General features: G+C 41.2%; 1 long non-coding RNA gene across 1 annotated transcript; it reads left to right on the forward strand.

Moving 5' to 3' along the window:
* The first annotated feature begins 13,392 nt into the window (after positions 1-13,392).
* Positions 13,393-18,801, forward strand: LOC137295374 (uncharacterized). The gene is made up of 2 exons (XR_010957562.1): positions 13,393-13,464; positions 17,700-18,801. It is a non-coding gene; the product is annotated as an uncharacterized lncRNA (long non-coding RNA).
* Positions 18,802-21,253: the final 2,452 nt, after the last annotated feature.

Genomic DNA, 21,253 nt, shown 5'->3' on the forward strand with positions numbered 1-21,253 from the left:
ACTGAATTGTGGGTAATATCGCTTTTTCGCTTTCTCGCGCTATCGCTTTCTCGCACAATGATATCGCTTTCTCGTCTCGTGCTATCGCTTTCTCGCTTTCTCGCCTCCAAAATTTAAGGCGAGAAAGCGATGGCCCAAATCAGCCACCACACCCCATTCATTAAATACGATTTCTTTCTTGGTCCACCCTCATTTTTCTGTGGAGGCATGGTGATGTCGATGTTTCCATTTTGAAACTGATATCAAACTAGGACATGTGCATGTTAAGATCGTGGTGCGTCTAATTCAGAACGGATATAAACTGACTAAGGACGGGTTGAAACTGCTTGAAAACGTTGTTCACATGGGGTGAAGGTGCAATCCCTCCCAGCCCAGGTAATACCAACTGTCTGGGGATTGGGCACAGATGACATACTGACAAATATTTATGATCAAACGAGCATCGTAATTTATATTATCATTACACCTTCTATCCCGTTCAATCTTATTTTACAGTTATTGTTAAGACAGGTCAGAACGTCTTAAGAACTACAAATGTACCTTGGTGTGCCTCGGGCCTACCAACAGGTAGCATGGCCGGACCAACAGAACTCCATCGTTCGTTCATATGTACGACAAGACTAGACTTGTTGAGACGACCGCTGATTTGTCCCAATGTCCTGGTAGTGGTGTGTTTTTACCAACAATTCTGACTTCTTGTGCCGTTGACGATCCTGTACAGCCAGAGCTTAGACACAGTTATCGGCCGTGAAAACATATGACATCAAATGTATTGTTTGTTTACATACTTACTTGTTTACAAACTTAGTCCTCTGCTATGTATAAGTAGTAAAACTGCAATGGCGGACATCTTCGCAGCTATTTTGAATTCTGGGTAATATGAAATAATTCTACGAAATCCTGTTTCTAGGCCCCTTTTGAGATTCTCTCCCTGGACTAATAAATTGAGTTTGTCTTCGCAAATAAACCCAGCAAAAATAAAAACTTGACACTTATCATTTGTCAAATCGTGTTTTGAAACCTTTGTTCAAACAGTTATTGTTGTGATTATGGTTAAATGCATTGTCAAGGGCATTACGTCACACATTCATTCTAATGGACGGGCCTTCGTAGCACTTGAGAGCACTGCACGTTGAAATCACGTTTCCACGTGCCACAAGTCACGATCTCACGGTAGCAGAGTAGAGTGTCATCTCAGAAAAACAGTTTAATGGTTTGCAATGCCACGACTGTCAACATTCAGCGTGAACATGCCATTGGCATGCTGAATACTGGAACGTCCGTCACTGATGTTGCGAGGGTTATGGGATGCAGTCGACAGACCATCCATAATCTCCACACATGTATCCATCAAACTGGCACCACAGCTGACTGCCCCTGTCCTGGTCGACCACGTGTGCGTCACCCGCAGGAGACCGACAGATTGTCTTACGTCCTTTGCGTAATCGGTTTGTCACTGCCATATCCACTGGGAATGTATTGTTTGGAGGTCGAGTGACTTCCCAAACCATTCGAAATCGCCTCCGCTCTGCTCGTCTTCATGCATGGCGACCATATCGAGGACCAATTCTAACCCGTTTCCATCGGCGCCAACGTCTTCTCTGGGCACGAGATGGACCCAGCGAGATTGGAATAGGGTTGTGTTTAGTGATGCATCAAGGTTCACATTAACCTTTGCTGATGGAAGGGTTAGAGCTTGGATAAGACGAAGAGAACGCAATGCCAAGTGTTGCGTACAGAAAGTGGATCGATTTGGGGGCGATTGCGTTATGGTTTGGGGTGATATCAATGGTCATGCTCGATCCCGACTCATCCAGGGAAACCTTAATGCGGCAGCATACAGGGATCAGGTGCTCGTTCCAGATCTTTTACCATTCATGGCAGCTCATGGCCAAGGTCTGACATTCCAACAGGATAACGCCAGACCTCATACGGCCAATTTAACAACGAATTTCCTCAGGAACGCTGGCATCAATATCATGGAGTGGCCCTCAAGATCACCCGACCTCAACCCCCATAGAGCATGTGTTGGATGTGTTAGGCAGGCGGCTCCGTTAAGTAAGGAACCCTCCACAGAACTTGCAGGAGCTTGGTGCCATGTTGGTACAAATATGGCGGCGCATTCCCCAAGCTGTGTTCAGACGCATCATCCAATCCATGAGGAGACATTGTATCGCAGTTGTGAACGCCCGATATTGACATGATGTCATGAAGCTGTGACTCACAGTTTTTCATCATGGACATTGTAATCGCATTTCTGGGGGAACCGATTCGATGACAACCAGGATCTGTATGTTATAGCATCTTTAATGACAAGAGAATTGAATAGTCGTTATTTCAAACCCGTTTTCCAAAAACGTTCAAATTATTGACGTTGAAACTAGTGTAATTTTTTTAATATTTTTGTTGAGTTTTAATATCATATACAAATGATTCAACTTAAAAAAAGTTAACATCCTTCCATGATTCTATGGGAAGGAGCAAATGCCATATAGTGCTCTTCCTTTGTGTGAGTTGGAACCTAAGGGAGGTTTTAAGCCTGCATCTTCGTATGCTCGAGGTATCACTGATCTCATTCAGAAGGGTATAATTGTTTTGGATACTTCTCTCAATGAGCGGGGTGAATAGCATGTCTTAACTTCTAACGTCTGGTGCTTGTTCTTCGTAGATAGATGCGAAGGACTCTGACCACAGTGATACTTCTCCCTTATCTTCAACGCCAAGTATTGAAGATAAGGGTGGGATGTGAAACAGGTCTGGCTGATAAATTCCAAACGCAGACTAAGATGCACTGATGCATTGAGATCTTCTATCTAATCTGGTGATGATGGAGTTTATACAATGGGTGTCTGACTTTCTGAGTGAGCTTGTAGTCTTCACCAAGGTGATGCATGCTAAAATTGAGACCAGTTTTGAGACTCTTTGAGGGTCTAATGTTGTATGTCTGCTGTCTCGTTCCTGTTATGCAAAATGGTCAAGACTCTTCTATCATCATACAGGCTTCTGGTAGATCTGTATTAAGACAGGGAGACTCCTGGGCCTACTTGCACAAAGCAATCTTAGCGCCACGACTGTCTTAAGCCTATGTTGAAGAATAGGAGTTACAATCATTGTAGCGCTAAGATCGCTTTGTGCAAGTCAGCCCTGCTCTGCTGGAATAGCTGCGCCTGGTCAAGGCCTTCTTCATATGCTCCTTGCGTGCAGGTCGAAGACACCCAGGTATTGATGCTACTGCTTCATGTGAGGATAAATGAGAAGGAAGTCATAGAAGTCTGGAAGCTTTAGAGCCAGATTACCTGCTAGCTGGATGAGTTAGCTGTTCTGTCATCAGTGACTGACTGGACAGTCGAGAGGTCCAGTGGTTAATTGTTCGGATAACTGTCTAACCTCGGTGGTTGACGTGAAGAACATAATCGTTTGGAGACCACAGACCTAAGGTTACGCCTGTGTTCCCCAAACGTGTAGAGACGCGTCTACGTACAGATGCAGGTTGAAACTTGGCTCGCTCAGAAGGTCCTTGCACAGACCGTTAATTTCACCGTGGGCCACTGTAGATCCTGTGATGTGGTATTTGTGGTCAGAAGTCCTGCTGTCCAGGGGCGAGGTTAGAAATCTTTGGATGCGCCATAGTTGCAGTCTGCTCCTCTTCATGAGTGATTTGGCTGACGTTGGGCAGCAATCGTTGGATGCACTTCAACTGACGTTTGAGTATAACGACTTGATGAAGTGATTTAATGCCGTTGTCTAGGCAAAAGGTAGATCTAATTACTCTGTTTTGCAGGAAGCTCGCGATCGACTTGGTTGCACGTGTGAATAACCATGTGCCATGAAAATGCCAAACTGTCGATTCCTCCACGGGTATTTTTGATGGTTGAACAGGAATCTTAGATACTCCATGGACTCTGGGTGGATTGGCATGTGCAGGTATGCATCCGATAAATCTGTGCTTGCCAGAAGGCTACTCTGTCTTATCATCTGCTTCAGATGTTGAAGGTAGAGAATTCGGAACTTCTCTGTCTTCAGTAAGTGATCATTTTAAAAGCTCTTCATATCAGTCTGGAGCCAAAGGCAACTGGGGAGCAGAGCCCCGGATCGAGTCCCTTTGAGGTATAACTTATATTGTTTTCATGGATTAAAGTGACTACCGCATATTTGAGCTGTAGGGTTTCTGCGTACTGTAACTATGGAACCCAGAGTGGAACAATGGCGGCGTGTTCACCGGAACACCGGTATATCTATTCCTCATGATGAAAGGGTTCTTCCAGAAAGTCACAGTTTGGCCAGTACTTCCTTGTCTACGTAGAAAGGTGAGTTCCCCGGATGCTGAGGAGATCTGGTCAAAGATAGACTCCTGGTACTTCTACTGGTTAACTATAGACAAAAGCATACATTCTTTGTCGGACTATGAATCTTTGATGTGTGATATCATCGCACTGGTGGTGGATCTAGACATGGTGAGGCCCAGGAGCTCGAGGACTTGCCTCAGAATAGTATCAAGCTCAACAAGCTTGGAAGACTCTGCATTTCGATAGCTTTGGTTCTTGATGACTTACAAAACTGCACGAGTTGGTGGTATGGATTTGCATTTTTTTCTAAAATTATGTATTTCCTGTCTCTTCACGAACGTGCATATCACTATTTATGAAAATTATAGGTGTGTGATGATGGCAACACTAACGATTGCATGGAAAACACTGAAAATAGTATGTCAACGTTTATGTGGTGCACATGTGCACAAGATACAAAATTTGAGATGCCTCCATATCTGAAATTATTTGAGACGTGTCCTTTTATATGATGACCAATCTTGGTGCTTTTGTCATCAAATGCACAATTCAAAAGAAAACTTGATCCTAGCCGCTCCTGTATCTGTGATAAAAACCTACTTACTTCCGGTGCCACACTCCGGCGCAGCGATGACATAGCATAACATCACTGCCACGGGCAAATTTGCAAATCACGTGACCGGACTTTTCTCTTGTTTGTAAACAAACGCGCAGATTCATATATAGGCCGAGGCTGGCATAACGCATGCGATTTGGCAAGGTTTTCATATTGGTTTACACTGTTACGTAAATATTCGACAACAATTGCGACAGTAATTCAAATAGGGTGCATCGTTTGCTCTCCATAAAGCTTCGGTGACAGCACGTGGAGCCGTACAACCCATGTAAACAAAGGATCGCTGCGCAAATCGAAATAGTGTTACAAGTTTTAGGATAGTTAGTGAACCATTTTTCCAACGATGTTTAATTAGAAATGTAGACTCATAAAAAATAAAGACGTTAAGAATTTGTGTACATAATATTAAATGGACTGTGTAAAATGTGAGGAATTGTCACATCTTTCTGGCCTGTGGCAGAGATACTGGGCTGGCTGGTCGCATGGAACTCTGGGTAGGAGAGCGGCTTAATTTGTACCTAACGTTTAGCGTTAGAACGGTGTGTATTTACGAGAACACTACTTGTCACCATTCTTCCACAGGGTTGGACCGCCCGCTCCAAGATACGCAAGTCTAATCAGTCTTGTGGAGTCCGTGATAAATGTGACAGCGATTACAAACTCGCGCTGCACGAGCAACCACCTGTCACTCTTCTCACAAAAACACCTGCCAACGATAACGTTTGATTCGGTCTGTGTTGACGCATCCAGATTTGGTATAATCAATTTGTTTGCATGCCACACGCAATGCCGAGTTTTTGCGGACTGACATTACAAAGCTAAGTCAATGCTTAATGTCAAAGTCCAGGAGAAATCGAAGAGGTCATGTTAAATCGGAATTGAATTTCCAAAGTCATTTACCATATTGAATTTCGGATAAATACGCTAAATAGCTCTCTATAAAATGGACATTACAAACGGAAAACCTTACACTTAAAAGATTAAAATTTCCTTCCTTCCAAGAATTATTTTAGATTTACGTAAATCGAATCCATTGCCAGCAGTGCAGTGTCACTGTTGGGTACAGAGAGCGTCATAAGTCTACATTTAGATGTACTTGTGTTTATTTACCTATGTGAGATGGTTTGCATATGCTACCATTTCTGCATGTTTGTATATTATTGTAGAGGGTGTGAAAGGTTGGAAGCTGATTTGGCCTATCGCAGAAATGTAGACCGCTGATGTTCAGTAAGCCATGCTTGTCATAAGAGGCGACTAACCGGATGTCATCGGTTCCCAATGGCGCAGCCCGATACTCATGATGTTGATCAATGGAATGTCCGGACTTCTTTACAGACTGTCGCTATATAGTTGGAATATTGCTGAGTGCGGCTTAAAACTAACCTCACTCATTCATAAATGTGGATAGCCTTAACATTATTTAGGACGCTTTGAGCAACATGACATCAGTATGGCCGAGACACCTGTGCTTTATCAAGTTGTGAGATTCTGGAAGGGAAAGCAAGACATGTTTCGTGAACACCTGGGGTCATTACTGATTTTCAGTGATCCAATCATTTATAATTGCCATGGACATTTTGCCTTTTACACTGACGACTGACTGGTTTTATGCCTATTTTAGCAATATTTCAGCAAACACACCACGGGGAACACCCGAAATTGGCTTCATACGTTGTACCTATGTGGAGAATCGAACCCGGGTCTTCGGCTTGACGAGCGAACGCTTTAACCACTATGCTACCTCACCAACGTTACACCTGATGGGATTTATATGGCCGAAGCCGAGACGTGATATTCTCGTTGTCCTCAGGTGTCCCTTATTAAATATCGTGCCTATATTTCTCCATTATTTTCAGTGTTGTTCAGGTAGTAAAACCTTAGCTGGAGACGATGAATAACGCAACATTCTGTTTCTCCAGCCATTTACATTTGATTCCTGGTATTCAAATTACACTTCCAGAAAGAGCATGTCGGCATGATGGCACAGAATTTTAGAATTGACCAAGATCTCAATCTATTACATGACACACAGAGCAGTAGAGGTGAGGCCACAGCGTGGTGAGTGAGTGAGTTTAGTTTTATTCAGCAGTAGTCCTGCAATATGAAGGCGGTCTGGTCTAGACAAACCAGTGATCAGCAGCATGAGCATCGGTTCAGACAGTTGGGATACGATGACAAATGGCAACTGGTATACGATCAACCAAGTCAGGATTGAACCTGACCACCTGATCTCGTTAGCTGCCTCTTACGACAAGCATGGGCACCTAAGATCAGTTGTAACGTGTATTTGCACGGGTGTCCACATCAGTGACAGGAGAGGGCATTCTTTACTTCTCCTGCCTGGACAATAAGATATCAAAGCAGGAGTTGGTCACACGCGATCACAATTTACTGCAAGTGACCGGGACATGTCGGTTGAACACAGAAGCTGAATTTACTGCAGATCTGTAATAGTTAACTGATCTTCTCAAACACATAAGGTAAGACAGAAAACTGCAGTGACCCTCGCCTGCCCGCGACTGATCTATTTAGACGGAATCGCCATATTGATATTCCTTCCCGTCCTAAACAGATTAGTGTAAGTGACACATGTTAGAAGTCCCTGATGAAAGACTCGTGGCTATTTTCATTTTCATCGACATTAAATCTGCAAACACAATCTGTTTCTGATGGCGACACCAACACGATTTGCCAACGTTTTGCTGTAAAATCCGAGGCGCGTGTATTTGGAGAGATTGTCGCGCCGGCAAATTGCCTGCCTGCTAGCCAAACCAACTCTGTGATGTATTGTGCAGAGCACGAGGACCAAGTACTGCTTCATCCCGACATCGCCAATCTACTACTGTTTGACTTAATTACTTTTACTGAATATTGATCAGGGAAGTATGAAAGGAACAACGTCTGATATGAAATCGACATCCTGTTGTTGCAGATTTCCTAATATCCCTTCGGATGTCGGGATGGAAGAGAACGTGAGCCCGTACTGAAAATTCGCGTAGCCGCTCCGATGTACTGGCACCTGTAACCATGGTAGACTATTGGCAGTTGTTACCATGCCAGACTGTTACCATGCTCAACCATTAGCTACTGTGGACGTGCCTAACCACTGGCTACTGTAGACGAGGTCAACCATTGGCTACTGTAGACGTGCTCACCCTTTTGCTACTGTGGACGTGCTAAACCACTGGGGAGTACAGCCGTGCTATACTACTGACACTTGTAGCCATGCTAAACCCTTGGTTACTGTAGACGTGCTCAACCATTGACACGTGTAACCATGCTAAACTATTGGCGCCTGTGGCCATGGCCAACCACTGACACGTGTAACCATGCTAAACTATTGGCGCCTGTGGCCATGGCCAACCATTGACACGTGTAACCATGCTAACTATTGGCGCCTGTGGCCATGGCCAACCACTGACACGTGTAACCATGCTAAACTATTGATACCTGTGGCCATGGCCAACTACTGACACGTGTAACCATGCTAAACTATTGATACCTGTGGCCATGGCCAACCACTGACACGTGTAACCATGCTAAACTATTGATACCTGTGGCCATGGCCAACCACTGACACGTGTAACCATGCTAAACTATTGATACCTGTGGCCATGGCCAACCATTGACACGTGTAACCATGCTAAACTATTGATACCTGTGGCCATGGCCAACCACTGACACGTGTAACCATGCTAAACTATTGATACCTGTGGCCATGGCCAACCATTGACACGTGTAACCATGCTAAACTATTGATACCTGTGGCCATGGCCAACCATTGACACGTGTAACCATGCTAAACTATTGATACCTGTAACAATGCTAAACTAATAGCGCCTGTAGCTATTAGCGTGTGTAACAAGCCTACCAAAGAAATTTTTCCAAATGTACAGAAACAAAACACACCGAAAAGCCCAGATTAATAGAAAGAGAAACATACACATATTACCTCGCTAATAAAACAGTAAAACCAGTAAGGAAAGCCTATAAAGTTTCAACATACAAACCTCCTTTCAATACCAGCTACCCAGGTATACAGATCTAGTTTCAACACCAGGTACCCAGGTATACAGATCTCCTTTCAGCACCGGGTACCCAGGAATACTGACCTCCATCCAACATCAGGTAACCAGGAATACTGACCCGCTTTCAACACCACGTACCCAGGTATAGAGACCTGCTTTCAGCACCATCCAACATGATGTACTAAGGTATACACACCTACTTCAAAACAGGTGCCCAGGTATACATGCTTCCCATCCAACATCAGGTACCCAGGTATGCAGACCTCCAACCAACTCCACATGTCCGGGTATACTGACCTCCATCCAACACTAGGTGCCGAGGTATGTAGACATGTTTGCAGCACCAGGCGCCCAAGTATATATTATCAGTTACGCGGCAACACGCATCTGTCAGTTTGAACGTGCATTTCCTAAGGCCGCACTACTTTGTAATCATCTAATCCATCTACTGACAGTGCCGTGATCTGAGTTACCTATAGATGGAAAATATAACGACATCATTTGTTTGTGACCGCAAACGTGCCCATCAGCTAATACCACCACATGGCACGGTGCACACACCCAAATTTTGTCCTGAAAGTTTATTAGAGAACCATTGACAGTCGTGAAATCACGTACGTACACCACTGTCTCAGAAAGCTGTATCCACCCCTGCTTATATTCGTGGATGTCCGCCCTCGTTCCCTCTTTCTCAGCATGCCCTCCTACTGCAGATGCGGCAAGTGTAGATGTGTGCGGCAATGCGTATATTTTACTAGCGCTTCACTATCCGGAACGCATGCCGTGTAGGCACGCTTGCTTTTGGCTTCGAAGTATAGTGGCTGATGTGGGCCATCGCTTTCTCGCCTTAAATTTGGTAAAGGAGGTTGCAGCCAGACGACCTGGCCGACCGAAGTAAGGTTCCAGGCGCTCAATGTAACACTGACATAGCGTCGCCTTTTTGTGGGAGTGAAATCAAACGATGGCAGCGATCTCCAGTAATTAACCAAGTTGGAGATGTCTAGAATAAGTGAGTGTAAAACTAATATTTAGGTACTGAAATGTTAATTAAAATGTGAGAGTTTTTGTGACGTTTAACATGATAAATACTTTTCCGAAATATACGTGATGTTAGAGGGGAAGCGGGGGTTATCTCCCTTAGACCATAGCCCACTCTTCAGAAGATGTCATTCGGGCAAGATTTTTATCATCTGTACTGTTGGATTGTTGTTCCTATCTGTTCACCAGTATTTAGCTCACAAGGCATGGCAGTCTAATCTGTTACACTAGAAATAGATAATAAACTTCCAAAGTGAAACCATTAATAGAAATACATCAGTTGCATAAGGATCGGTGGCACTTGAGCAAGTTTAATCGAAATACCTGTTCGTTAGATTCGCGGACCTACCGCTGATTTTTGTCGAGAATCTCAATTTCTGACTGCAGCCTAAACTACGTTAGGTTACGCACGTGTTTGCCTTCTCGGGGGTGTCCGCCTGAGTGTGGTACCTAGTCATTTTTTTCGACAATGTTTACAGGCATACATTACAGGATCAGACAAGCAGGCTGCTAAAGAGCACAGTGCGATTCATCTGAATTACACAACATGTAAAACGTACACAGAATTAAAGATTGATATACATCTAGCCTAACGACAAGTGTAACGTTGACCAGAATTGAAAAAAAACCATTTGTTCAGTACCACTAGATAAATGGAGATATTTGGTAGCATCATAACACTTAATTTCCTATTTAATAAAATTGATATCCGGCAAATGGTTTCCAGATTTTGTTGGTAAAATGTTGTGGATAATCCTATATTGCATCCACCTATGATCGGTACTTGTAGTACATCTATTTGGGATAATGTTGTAAATCATCCATTCTTTGTCAGTGGAGTGTCTGTCTGAAATACGTTCCCATTTGGAATAGTATTGGTAGCGCGATGAAGGATGAATTGAAAAGAGTACTATATAAAAGTTAATTTCCCCCAGAATTATTTCATGTTTGGTAATTGATAATTGATGGGAAAGATGGGATTTGGCTGCGGTTCTGAAAATTCGTAAATTTTATGTTTGTGTGCGTGTGACCTTACTGCTGCTTTGATTCCTCCAAAGGTTAGAAAACTGGTTTTTAGTTGATACTTTTTTAAAACTGTTAATGTTAATAACCCACCTTCCTCATGTATAATATCATTAACAAAAACTACAACTCTAGTCTTCCAGTTTTCATACATTATCGATTTGTCATCAATAGTTATGTAGGAGTTACTAATGATAGTTTGACTTTCAATTTGTTTTTCTGATAAAAGTTTTGATTCATATTTTGCATGAAAGACTTTACAGACAGTAAAAACATCTTTCCAAAATATGTTGGATAAATTAGGAATACACATTTCTTTAATTTGCTTTGAGTTACCAGACCAGATGGAATATGGTTTAGGTATTTTGTTCAGAATAATATAGGCCCATTTATTATTTGAGGTAGTAAGTCTATCTATCGATTTAAGTTCTAGGTTTAAAGTGGTTATGTTTCTTTTTGCCTTTATGCAGCTTAATATTCCATATGAATCTAAAACATGCTTTCTGTAATTTCTCGAGGAGTGGTTTTGGTGGATTGGGAAGGGCTGAGAATATATGATTAACTGTGAAAGAAAAGGAGGGTTTAAAATAGTATCTCTCCCAAAAGGAGATAAGGGACGCGTTGACCAAATATTCATTTGTTTTTCGATTTTTGCAGTTTTGTCCTTATAATTATCATGGTTTCAAGATCACTATTAAAGATAATTCCTAGAAGACTAAAATCTGTTTGAGACCAATCAAGTTTGTAACGTGATCTCTTTTTTTGAACCAATCAAAATAAGTTTTGTCATGTCAACGTTCACCTTTCAACCAGGAAAGCGAGCAAATATTTGCAAGACATTCGGAACAGAATAGAGGCATGTTTGTAAGGTAAGAGTATTGTTATCAGCAAATTGCGACAGAATATATTTCATGTTACCCATATTTAGTTCTGTAATTTTAGCATTGTTACGTAGCATTATACCTAATGTTTCCACACAAAAGATAAACAAGTGCGACTCCCACGTCAAATAGTTAAAGGTTCTGTAGCAGCACCATTGACCATAATCCTAGATTCTATATCATTAGATAAAGTCTAAATCCATTTGATAATGCGTGAACCAAAGTTTAAAAACGATAGTATCCGTATCAAATAATTTGCTTTTTCAAGCCTACTGATAAAAGTCCTGGTATCTGATAGGTCACTGTGTGTTCCTTTAGATCATAAATCAATCGAGAAACCTCACCTATGAATCTCCCTTTAATAAAGCCTTTTTGATTTTCATTACTAATAATCGGCAAAACTATTTTAAATCAGTTAGCTATTGCTGCTGAACCAGTTGTATGCGAAATGTTCAGTAAGGGTACTGGAATGTCTTTGCTTTATTTCCTTTAGGGATACACGTTATGAGACCTTGCTTTGGAGTTATTGACAAGTTACCTTTATTACATCCGTAATTTAGTAATTTTAGCAGAAAAGGGACAGATCTTTCCAGAAGATTTTTGAAATTCCACAGTAAAGCCATGAGGACCAGGACGTTTTTCGTATTTCATTGCTCGTAATGCCATCGACATTTCGGATAATGTTAATTCTCCTTCAAGACTCTCACTCAGATTCTGCTTTTGTTAGTCTAGGTACATCAACATCCTTGAAGTGGTCAATCAAGTTTACCTGACTATTGTTTTGGGCTGCATATAATTTTTCACATAAAAGTTTAGTTTCGTGTTGTATTGCATGTAATTATTGTTCAGTCAGATTTTACTACTTCTGTGGTCGCCTTGTCTAGAAAATGTCTGGACTCGAGTTTGAGGAAATATTTGCTTTGTTTTTCACCGTGTTCAATCCATTTTGCTTTGACCTTATCGCCATTCATGTACATGTAATCTCAATATCTGTAATATCGTCCAAATCGTGTTTAACTATTAATTTTTCCAGTATGGTTTGTTTTTCAGCATGATTGTTTGATAGATCTAAACTTTCCTCAAGATTTTCTAACTCATGCTCTAACGATATTTTAGCGCGTATTTTTTTTTTTTTTTTTTTTTTGGGGGGGGGGGGGGGGGGGGTGTACAAGAAAAGTAGATTGTTGTACCTAGAATCGTCAGACGTAAAGTCTCCCACAGTAACCGATCTTTAATGGAGTACATGGAAGGACTGTTTTCATCTGCTACTACATAATCATTGAGCATTGTTTTAATAGTTTTCTTTATAAGATCGACGTATATCCTGTTCTGTAAGAGATTAAGTTATTAAATGTCCAAAAGCCTGCTCCACGAAGTAAACCGGAAGTAGAGAGTGACAGTTCTATTATTGAGTGATCCGAGTTTATACTGGGTAAAATGTTAACGTTGTTGACTTATAGCAACCAGTCATGCGATATCAAGAAAAAATCTAGTCTAGCCTGTTTCAGCGGTTTGGTTGACGACATGTGTATAGTATCTTTTGTACTCGAAACTCGAAGTGTGCTTCTCGCCATGGATCCTTGAGATCAAAGGTATCAATAAGTTCCAGTACCTTTTTCCTAGCTCTTGTACTGTTTTCATACTTCGAATTCTATGTGTCTAACCGTTAGTGTATCACCAGATTCCAATCGCCACAAAGGCGTATTTCATCACTGTCAAAGTTCATAACAATTTTGTGTTCTCATCGTAGAATTCAGGTGCATCGTTATTTGGTCTATATATATTAATAATTGCATGTGTAATTTCATCTACTAAGATTTTTAAAGCCGCATAGTTACCACCCTCATCGAGTTTGGAGATATATACTCTCAAGCACTGGAGGTGCAGCTGTGTTACCCAACATTCACTGTCACCCCATTGTTGTTTTATTAGGTTGAGTTGCTTAGATGTAAAGTGCACATCTTGTAAACAGTTTTATTGCCTTTCTTCTTTTTTACAAAGTTAAATACCTTTTCCTTTTGAAGCTATTACCTAAACTTCTGCAGTTATATTATAATACCTCTAGCTTTTCCATTTCACAGTATAAGATCTACCAGTTGTCCTTGACAAGTACATAGCAATCTGTCTGATAGTTAAATGTACAAAGCAATGAAAATCATTTTACATGTAGCACTGTTGCCGGTAGCAAATAATTGATCGATACTGCGTTGTCAGGGTCGGTTGATTTGTTGTAACAGTTGTATTTTCCATGTTTTATTCAATTTTATCTTTCATTAACGTGTAAATTTTTTGTGTGATCGTTTGTCCCGAGCTGCGTTTAAACAATCTCGATTGAACACCGATATGTTATCTGACCAGGTCTCCTACAAGTAGCAATAAATCATGTTTATCTGTAGAGCAATAGAACAAGCATCAGTTGCCTCCCTTTGACTATAATTTGATCTCGGTGTGATATGCGGTTGCCACCTGGCGGCATGTTTCACGTTGCCACCAATACCTTTAGTTTTCAATATATGATTAAGATTTTGTAGAAGCGATAAGGCTGTCACATTCACAATACCTGTATGGGCAGACTTCCTCCATGTGTTAATTTCATATCCTTGTCTGACTTGAGAAACTGTATGAGTTTATAAATACTCACTGTAGTTCATAACAGTAAGCTTTTGTCTTTCCGTGTATGCTAAGTATCGACACTCCCAATGTTTAACCATGATAAACTGATTATCGTGTCCACGAATGCTGCATGAAGATTTGTTAAAAGTCAGAAACATACAGATGTCTTCAGGATTGTTCAATAATTTGGAGTCTTATGGATTGAATGCGTTCTGTTTTTAATGAAGTCTTTTGTTTGTTAATTACCATTAGGTATTGCACACTATGCCTGCAGTATATAGGATTCCGGGTATTCTGTGTCATTGCCCTGGGATATATTTATTAACGGTTATTGTAATATTTCTGGTACCAATCATCTGTGTGATGGCTGCTCAATCATTAATTAGGACGTGGATTTCTGTGCCGTTGAGGAGGAATGTGACACTCAACAGAGTGTTACGTCAATAACCTGATGTACAACAATAATCTGTAAAATTCTTCTAGGGGGTACCTACGGCCCTGACTTAAGATACTCACATTCTTGAGCAACATTTAGTACTAGAAACTTTTGTCCCAAACAGATTCATTGATACTAGAATGTTCCATTAGATGGGGAGGATGTTTGGGTAGGTGGAGGACTGTACCCTCCAACACCTACAGGTTCCTGGCTGCACTCAGTGATTGCTATCGGCGTGATATTGACACATGGCGGGAGAAATACATGTCATAACGGGCCTAACTCGATCGCCATGCATGCGTGTGATATCACTGGCTTGGCACTTGCACAGCATGCTGTGAACATATCGCTACACAACGACCACTAGACTACACCGGTGGAGACAGGCAACGTCACACACGGGGAGCTTACTGTATAATGGTATATACAGTGTGCACTGGTCCGCTAGCCTTTGGCTTAAAACTCCAGTCGGGCTAGTAAATATCCACTGTCACTGGGGGGTGGGGGAGGAGGAATTTTGTAACTATATCACTCTCTCCGACTTGTTAATTTATAACACTTTTAAATCATGCAATATTTATTCCCTGATCAAAATCAAAGACATGATAGAACCCGTGTCAACATTAAAAATTCCGCGCTAATGAATTATTTGTTGGCTAATAACTTTCATCCATAGGTAGCTTGACTGGATGGCAAAAATTCGGAGACTGGGTATATATATAGGCTTATGGATTCAATATTCTCAAGTTCAGTTCCCCATATAGGCAGACTGGTGTCCATTGCTGGTGTTCTCTGTTACCATGGCCGCTACTCACTCACTAACATTGCCTACAGACTGTAGTGGTTAGAGAGTTCACTAGCCACGCCGGAGTTCCTCATTCTAATCCGAACACTGGCAACTTAGGCGCAAGACCGTACTCAACTCTCTATCTCTTTTAAATCACAAACGACTCACCATGCGCGTAGGGAATGTGACACACCTCAAGGAATATGAATGAGGTTTGGCGTTGTCTCTCCGAGTGGTATGGAGGCGATGCTATTATATGAATGTAACATAAATCGATTTCAGATTGTACCTATCTGCCATGTGTAATAACTACGTATTCAGTGCGTCACCCTATCCGCTGATAGTGTCGCAAAAGGTGACAACATGTATACTGCGCACACAACATCCGCCGATAATTAAAGAGATGCTAGTTTGAATCCAACACCAATTACGATCTCATGGTGACAAGTACTGTCATTAAATACAGATGACTTGTAAAGCTTTGGTCACGTGACCTAACCCATACCAAGTGCTTTGAAGGGTGGGTATGTGTGAGACAATGCCAGTTTCCTCTTTCTTGTGGCTTGTTAGGTCTAATTATTATAACAGAATTAGGAAGAAATATCTGTGATAAGAATGTCGTAGAGTTTAAAAAAAGCAAAGTGTTTTTGACAATGTGCAAAATTATCTACACCATGATGCACTATTGTGTATGTTCAAAACAAAACTTAAAACGTTTACAACTTCGCCCATCTATTTTTCAATACAAACACATAGTATGTTAAGGTTAAGAACCCCCTGGTATGTGAAAATCTGCTGTAGTTGTTTACTGTGCCTGTGCAGGCCGAGAATGTTCATGATGTGTTTAGCCTATGAAATCTGAAGTGTGTGGATTGAAGGGCGGTGTCGACATAACCACTTACACATTATCTCTTGTATATTCGGGGCAGCACGTGGACACGGTTTTTAAAAAGAAAATATCGCTTATGAACGTATTACATAGCTCATGCTTTCATGAGACCTTGCTAACTTTGTAAACCTTTAGCTTCAAAAGTTTTTGTACAAATACATGAACGAGTCACCATCAGTAGAGGGTGAATCCAAGGCGAAGGTTTAGAACAGCGGCACACTGTTGAGTACTTGTCCAAGAATGAGATCCGGATGTGTAGTGGGTGTGACGTCAGAGATCACGCGGGGATAATGCAGCCCACCACCCGTAACAAACATAGTGCGGAGTTTCTCAATACCTATTATAAGTCTCGTCACGATATTGTCAAGATGGAGGCGAGATTCGCAATTGTCTCCTAAATAGTCACGTTATGAAGACAGCATACAAAACGCTCATGTAACGCTCTGAAAGGGGATGAAGACAATCGGCGGTCAACAGAGTTTACAATCTAAAAATATTTGTCATCCACGCTGTAATCATCGTATTGTGGTAGCCTAGTGGTTAAAGCGTTCGTTCGTCACGCTGAAGACTGGGGTTCGATTCTCCACTCTCCACATGTGAATCTCATTTCTAGTGTCCCAAGCCGTGATATTGCTGGAATATTGCTGAAAGTAGCGTAGAACTATACTCGTTCATTTATTCTGTGCTTGTTGACGTTTTTTACTTGATTTCCGGTTAATATTCCAGATCCCACGTATGTAAACATGTCTTACTGTCTTAATAGAGGATTAAAGTTAAGTTTATGTTAATCATACATCCATATATTCTTGTATTTCATAAGGTTTAGACTTTTATAATACCGAAATAGTCGATCACTATTTTTGTTATTAAAAAGATGTTAAAAAGTCAATAGCCTGCATGATTACTCGAAGCCACGATTATGGTAAAACTTTGGTTAAGATCATGATTCAGATCAAAGACAAATAAGACGAATGTCCTATTCTTTGGGAAGACTTTACACAAGGTATATATATATATATATATATATATATAGAAAGAGAGAGAGAGAGAGAGAGAGGGGATATTGGACTATACTATACAAATATACTATTACTTGTTTCAGAAGCGTTTGGAGATATATTTGCCAATCATGCAAAGCAAAATGCCCGTGTAAGTTAGCGGAAGAGCATGCGGTATCGAACACTATAAATGGGCAAAAGATATGCGTCGACAGAGGCAGGGCATTTCAACGTTCATCACAGTGCCAAATCTCGCCTTTGGGGTCGTTTCCTGGAGACCAGTTCCGCCAAAGGTCGCTCGAGAAGCATCCATCCAAGAGTTATCACCCATGCAAGTCCAGGACCGCTACATCCGGGTTGCTCACATGTGTCATCATTCTTCACAACGCATCCATTGGTTGGGAAGAATTTCCAACCAAACTGTCAGGAATCTGTAGTAGGGTTTTGTCCAAGAAGGCCCGGTTTTGAGAGATTTAAATGAAATCACGATTTCTCCTTCACTTGCGAGATCGCGTTTACCGTCGAAGAAATGAACGTTCTGCCACTATTTGCATTCGCTAGGTCGACCTACACGGTGAAGTAAGTGTCATGGTGTGGGGTGAAATATCCAGCACATCATGGTCTGGTTTTGTGGTGGTTCATGGGAATTTGACGGCAAATCGATACATCAACGCAGTCTCTTGCGCGTAACAAAGACAAGGTGGCATGACAACGCTACGTCACACACAGCACGCGTCACGGTCCGCTAGCTTGCCAATTCTAACGTCAATTTCTTGCAGTGGCCAAGCTTACCGGTCACAAGGTGTAAGCCCTATAGAACAGGTATGGAATGAACTCTATCGACGTGTACGTCAACGTCAAAACATGCGTCAGACACTTCCAGAACAGGCCATCGCAGTGCAGGTAGATGGGGAAGAATTCCGCAAGAGCGACTTCGTCGATATATCCATCAGTAATTGCTGCCAACGGTGGCCATACAAAGTACTGACGCCATCTTGTGAAAAGAACAACAACCGCTGTTGTGTTGGGGAACGCTTTGTCTATAGACGTGTGAATATTCATCTTTTACCATTGAAACTATATGGAATAATTGTTCTTACACTGTAAATTCTTCTAAAATGGCTTATGCATTTCGTTTTTTAAAGAATGTATATTAGCAGAATGTGTGCTGATGATCTGAGAATAAAACACAGTGACTGAGGTAAATATAAGTGTTTTGTCGTTTTATGGTATGATCACTCTCACACACGTCATGAGCTGGTGCAATTTAACTCAAAAATAGATTTTAGTTGAATTGGCAATGACGCAGCACCAACAGATGTTTAAAACTTCGCAAAAACAACATATATTGATAGCAACTAATAACATAGTCTGTGAAAATTATAGGTATTAATTTGCAGTTACGTTCAAGAATGGGCAGTATATGTGAGAGTAGATTAATAGTATACTGGAATCAGAGACTAATTGCTGGTTTAGTGTATAGTCGTGCTGTTGGGTAACGTCTAGTTTAAAATAGTTTCATGAATACTCATGAAGAGTCCTGACTGACTGAGCCATGTGACAAGTTCCATCAGTTCTGTGTGGGGTTTACAATAATGATGTTAACAACAAAAAACTCATCTTTCCTTCACGTCCATGCGTGACACCAAATTCACTTGTATGATGGTATTGGGTGTTCGGTCATAGGGCTATGGACATATTTAAGCGGTATATTGTTAGTGAAAAGTGAGAACAATGAAGTGTTGAGCTGTGTAGCCTTCTGGGGCTGAGATCGGTTCAGTGAGAAATGGCCGCAATCACAGTCCCGAAACTGTCAGTTTTCTAAGCACGAACTCTTGTGATTGTGAGTCATAGTCCTTATACTGGCACTACACGTGGACGACGTCGGTGTAGGGGACGTCCACACATCCGGGATTACACTGGCGTAGTTCACGCACATGACTGGGATAATTGCTTAAACATCAATTGAGTGACTCATAAGGCCGTATAGAACATCTTATGCAATTTATATGATAATCAAAGGGGATACTTGTAGTGCGAAGTAATATCTCCTGTTTTAGTGAAGAACTGACTTCACTACTGTTTGTGTGTATGCAGGTATAAACGACAAAACCGCTAGGAATCCCGGTAGACTCGGCCAATGAATCCAGGTCGTTTTTTTCGTAAAAATATCCATATTTCCTGAATTCAAGATATCATTTTATAGGCATTAGTGTTCATATTGAAAGCCACCACGGCAGATACTGTAATTTGGGGATATATCTAGTTGTGATAAATACGTTTAACTCTAGTTTGTCGATTATATTTTAATGGATCAGATGATTACTAGCGCACCAAATACCACAAATAATCACTTGCAGTGCATTTACTAGATCTTAATTTAATGTTATCTTTAGAGAGTACTTGAAAAGAATGTGCGTGTGATTTCAGGCGTAACGACGTCCTGTGGCGCCAGTGTTTGGAACCGTCACTGCTCCACTATGTCAACACCAGGAACACTCAGGCATCGTGCAAACTACAAATTTGATTATGGTAGCAATTCATGAGGCTGTCCATAGTGTTTTGTGTTTCCTATCTCCTTTCAGAATTGTCATTCCGACGTGAAATATAAGAAAGGTTTTCCATCCGTATTTTAGTATGATATGTGGGACTTTATGCCCTGATCAGATGAGACTGAATATCTTGTACCCTCACACAGCTCAGTTTAATCTTTCTTCATCTATATTTACAAAATATAAGATTAAAATACGCAAAACGACGCCACCCTCATCATAGATTTAACACTGATGCCAACTGAGTTGAATTTTAAATTTTCATAAAATGGGATACGGATAAATGGGATCAATGAAAAACGTTTTTGTTGACACGCCCGACCTCTTCTGCTACAGGTTGGAGATGAGATACACATGAGGAAATACGAAAGACGTATGTAGAAGAAAATGGTAACTGTTAATATTTTAAATTTTGTTCGGAAAACAATGCGGAGGACCCTATAAACGTCTGAAATAATGCTGTGTTTAAAACAGTTGATAGTAAACTAGTTTCTCATTAAACGCCATATTCATAAACATAACAGGTGTTTAAATTTGCCCTTGCCAGATTAATATCTTTAAAAGACAGTTTTAATTGTACCCTCAAACAACCACTCACATGGGTAAATTGTACTATATGGTGCCATGTTCCGAGTTTGTTCGTTCTAACAAACCGTTGTTGATCCTCCCTACATTAGCAAACTGACTGGTACCCGTGGCATCACAGCCGTTCTTTACGTTTTGCCTTCAGAGTCTGTTACAGCTCATTAATTCCCGTTTGTTTTACATGTGCACCAATCACAAATGACTGGTAAAACCCTATCATTGCAATATGAACCAGCCTTACTAGTTTCAAATGTTTCATGCTACGTCAAGCTAAACACCTGGACGGGCAATTCTCCTGTCCCAAATCACTTTGTGTTCCCCGATATTAATCCGGATACACGAGCACATGCTACAGTTCACTTTGCATGCTACCCTGGATATCTTCGCGTCAAATCTACACAGAGGAAGTGCTTCCAATGATCTACACACAGTATGGGGTGTCTCTCAGACAGGACATGTCTCGGCCGTCTACCTGTATGTATCAGGGGATATGTCACATTCTGCCTAGGCCACTGACCATG

Source organism: Haliotis asinina, chromosome 8 (genome assembly GCF_037392515.1).
Source record: "Haliotis asinina isolate JCU_RB_2024 chromosome 8, JCU_Hal_asi_v2, whole genome shotgun sequence".
Classification (NCBI taxonomy): domain Eukaryota; kingdom Metazoa; phylum Mollusca; class Gastropoda; order Lepetellida; family Haliotidae; genus Haliotis; species Haliotis asinina.